The following is a 4928-nucleotide window of genomic DNA, read 5'->3' as shown; positions in this document are numbered from 1 at the left end:
CTTTGAATCCCCGGCTTATTGCGCAAAATCAGGGATCCCTAAGTGGTGAGTTCTCTTACAGGACTGCTGTAACTGGATCGTGGACCGTTCGCGTGGAGATTGTAAACTACAGGCGGGTCCTGAAAACCTTCAGTGATAGGCCCTCTTCTCTTCTTAAAAGGACATAGAACGGTTGCTTTGGCCGTCAGCTTGGCAGCTCATCTTAGGCTGGGACTACAAAACACTAATTCAAAGTTTTTCATCCCATTCCAATAACAGCTTCTAGAAATGCCCGCGCCTAGGCTGAAGTCCAAAAGCAGTCACAGTCTTATCCTCACTGAAGTCTGTGGGAGCTTTTCCAGTTAGTAAAGTTGCGAGGAAAAGGCATTCAAGTAAACTAAAACAATATAAACAAATTAAAAAGCCTTATACCAAGTTGGTCCAGCTCGTTCACCATTATAGCTATAACTATATCTAGCTTTGCTCTGAGGGGCTCTCCAGAATCTCAGGCAGAGGTTTTTCCTCAGTCAGGAAGACCGTCTACGGATCGTTTAACTGGATATGGGTGGGTTTGAACCTGAGACCTTCCGCATGCAAATCATGTCCTCTGCTCCGGCGCCTTGCCTTGAGGGGGGTTTGTGGTTTTGGTTCTGTTTTGGCTGCTCCTCGTTAAAGGGTAATAACTGCTGTGCATTAAGAGCGTCGACTCACAAAAAGGACTCCAGACATGATTTTGTGTGTGCACCGCAGCTACTTCTTATGAACAGCTTTTTAAATTGTCCTTATCTGCGTTTTTATCGCAGATTTCCCGCAGTTCCACTTCCAGACCCTTTCTAGAATTATTTCGAGAATTCGAGAATGACCTCATTGCCTGCGGGCGAAATCGGACTTCCCATCGCCATATTACCCCCCCCCTCCAAAAAAACCACCAAACTTTGCCAACTCAGAAAGTTAAAAGGAAAAGTGTCTCCGTAGAACGGTGAGTCTATTTTCCATTATGGAACCATCAAGTTCTAGAACTGAGAAGAACTTAGAAGAAGTCTATCAACCACACACTAATGCCTTCTCAGATTTCTCGCTAATAAAGAAAACAAAGATCCTAAGTGTGGGGAGAAAGGCAACTCTAGAATGAAAAATGATCACCCATATTCAAAATACAATTTGAATTCTGCGTCTCATGTGAGCAGTTTCGTATAAAGCATAAGAAAATTGCCAGGGATAGGGTGATGTACAGTGTAGGGCATCTGCTTTGCACACAGAGGGTCCCAGGTTCAATCCTGGCATTTATTTTAATTAATTAATTAATAATAACTATTATCATCATCATCATCATCATCATCATCATCATCATCATCATTATTTTATTTAACATATTTTATACCGCCCAAAATGCAAGCTTTCTGGGCAGTTTCCAGGTAGGGGCAGGGATGTAGCTAGGGGAGGGGGGCCTGTTCACCCCTATCCCCTTGGAATGAGGGAGAAAATGAAGAAAATTTGGAGGGTGGAGCTGGGTGGCCCTTAGCAGCTGAGGGGCCTGGGTTCTTTGAACCCATCCGCTCAATTATAGCTAGCTACACCCCTGGGTAGGGGAGGAAGATCCCTGCCTGAAACCTTGGAGCAGCTGCTGCTAGTCACTGTAGACAATACGATGTAGTGTAGACAGTCTGGTACACTAGATGGACCAGCGGTCTGACTCCGTATAAGGCAATTTCCTATGCTCTGAAAAGTCAGGTGGGTGTTTTTAAGACCGGGTTGGATTTACTTATGTTTCTGAAGTTATAAGGACCGATGGAAGAAGCCCTGAAGATTTCCCAAAAGATACGGCCTGCTAAGCGCGTTTTCAGAAAGGTGCACATCCACTCTTTTTCTGCTTATGCAAGAACTGTTCTGCTTATTCAAGTTAAAGCTGCCTGATTTGCTTTGCATCAGGTGAAATGCAGGGAATCCAGACTTCAGATTAAACACAAGTACCTCCTTAGCTTATTTCTCTTATTGCTTTGATTAACATATTTACATTAATATTATGAAGTAAATACTCATGTATGCCACTGCCAGTTGTAAATATTTCAAAGAATATTAGATGTAGGATTACTTTCTTTGACGTTATGCCAGAGAAGTTTGATGGGATTATTCTGGAGGCAAAGACTGGAGGGTTTCTGGATGGATTGGGTGTGAAGGCCATTCAGTCCACATTGAAGCAACACAATGGAAAACCCCTAAACATGATAGCCCATCACCCAAAGTGTAAGTGTGCTCCAGCAGAAAGAAACCAGACTGTTTTGTCTGGTCTCTGACCTTGAATGGGGACCCTCGCTAACATGGTTGCTCTTATTCTTGATTATTTGGACTATTATATTGCTCTATCTTGGTTTTATTTTTTATTTTTAAGGCAACAATGCATTATTTAGTTGATTTTTGTTTGATTTAGTTATTATTAGTTGATTTTAAATCTGTACGCTGCTTTGATTGTTATGAACACAGAAAACTGGGTTCTGAAAAGTCTAAATAAATGAATAATAGATAACAGTAGCAAAGTTTATTCTCTCTGGGAATAAACAAAAACCAAACAATACCAATACTAAAAACCCAATACGTTTGATAAGTTCTCCTCTAAGACATTTGCAGACTGAGACAGTGTCCTCCTGCCCTCAACATTTCCCCAGCAAACAATACCTGAGTCAACTGCAGAGGTAGGGCTCTTCTGGGTTGTACTTGAGCAGTCTTGTAGTCTTGTATGATGGATTTCCCCTTACAATAACCATTACTTTTGAATGTAAAGAAGCAAACGATGCAAGAAACCATAATTACTACTAACCCCTTCTAACTGTGCAAAGAGACACCTTTTAAACTGGTGGTTCTCTTATATTTAGCAGGGGGAGAGCAACTGGCCCTATCCAGTCCCAGCACAGCATCACTTCAGTGGCTGTTGCTGGTATCTGCCTTATGTTTATTTTTAGAATGTGAGCCCTTTGGGGACAGGGGACCATCTTGTACTACTTTATTTTTCTAGGTAAACTGCTTTGAGAACTTTGGTTCATTCATTCATTCAATTTCTATACTGCACTTCCAAAAATGGCTCAGGGCGGATAAATAACAAATAAATAAGATGGATCCCTGTCCCCAAAGGGCTCACAATCTAAAAAGAAACATCAGATAGACACCAGCAACAGTCACTGGAAGTACTGTGCTGGGGGTGGATAGGGCCAGTTACTCTCCCCCTGCTAAATAAAGAGAATCACCACGTTAGAAGGTGCCTCTGTTAGCAGGGGCTGAAGTATATAAATATTGGTTGAACTATATAAATATTCGTAGTAATTAGAGAGAGCCAATGCCTTGGATCGGATAGATGCCTGACAACAGGATAAGAAAACAAACATCTTATGTCATCAGGTCCAATCCAAGTTGGACTGATAAGTCTCCATGTATTCCAAGGAGCTCAGATCAAGTCACATTGCAAGGGCTTACCGACTAAGCCTTATTTTCCATGCCAAGCTTCAGCCATGGAATATGTGTAGTGATCTTCGAATGCCTCTGTGCATATTCAGTGTGTCACTGGTGAAAAACAGCAAATAAACCCCACACATTTATGATTAGAGGCTCAGAAGTCTGAGAGGTAGCCTCGTCAGCCTCAGCAAGTGTGGTTAGGAACTTGGAGCTCTTGAGGCCTGAAAATCAGTTTAAGAACATAAAAACTGACTTGCTGCATCAGACTCAAGCCCGTCTAGCCCAGAACTCTGTTTCCAACAAAGCATGATGGTGATGACCATCCTCTGTCTGTTCCCAGTATCTGGCAGTCAGAAAAGTTCATACCTAGTTGTCCACAGTAGTGGGCAAACCCACCTCCAGAAATCCTCTATCTCAGCAGCAGGGGTGTAGCTATAATTGAACAGATGTGTTCAAAGAACCTGGGCCCCCAGCTCCTGAGGGGCCCCCAGCTGCAGCCCTCCCCATTTTCTTCATTATCTCCCTCATTCCAAGGGCCATCCAGCAAGAAGGGCGAACAGGAAGTTAGCTAGGCCCCTGCTCAGCAGATAGGCTGCTGTCTAGGAAAGGATAGGCTGTTGTGGGGCTGGGAACATCAGCAGTGCATATTTTCAGCCCCTCGATAAACAGTCCAGTGGGGAGAGGGGAGTGTGGCTTCTTCCCATTAATGTCTGCACTGTAGGACCCTCTTTCTCATTTCACTGGTTGTTCAAGGTGAAATCGTAACGTCAGCATAATGCACACACACGCGAGCCCTTTTCCTTACATATATCAATATCCAAGACAGTAATCAGAGAATCGATTGCCGGCCAGCTGTGTGTAGAAATTGATGCAAGGAAGGGGTCAAGAGAGGGCCTTCTAAGCAAGGTGACAAAGAAAAGAGTAACTAGGAGATATCTCTGCGTTTTACTGCCACAACTGGACAGATCTATAATGTAGATACATTCCCATCTCCAACCACAGTTATACCCTGAAAATGTGATGTCTCTCTTCAAATGTGCATAGCACAAGGTGGAACCCGAACTATTTTTAAAAAGCGCAGACAAAAATAGGTATCTCTGCACACCTTAGGTTCCTATCTCTCTCTCTCTACATATATATACATACGTGTATTGTTTATATGAATGGACGAGAGGCAAGAAAATATCTAATGCAGATATTCACCCAAGGGATTTAGAATACACCTATTGTGCATCTAATTCTTACATATGCATGTGTATGTATATTCTCTCTGCATTGTGTTATTCGAATGGTTTCTGCATTGGTTATAGTGCAAAAAAAAAAAAAAAGCATTAAAATAATGAGTACATCTATTCTCTCCAGAACCCTGTTCTGGATGGGGTTACACTCCCCCTGAAAGATCAGGTACATAGCCTGGATCAAAAACTCTCTCTGGTCTCTCAGGTTGAGGCAGTGGCCAGGAGCACTTTTTACTAGCTTCTGCTGTTATGTCAGCTGTGCCCATT

Source organism: Hemicordylus capensis, chromosome 3, assembly GCF_027244095.1.
Source record: "Hemicordylus capensis ecotype Gifberg chromosome 3, rHemCap1.1.pri, whole genome shotgun sequence".
Taxonomy (NCBI): Eukaryota; Metazoa; Chordata; class Lepidosauria; order Squamata; family Cordylidae; genus Hemicordylus; species Hemicordylus capensis.
Note: the sequence above shows the minus strand (reverse complement) of the source record.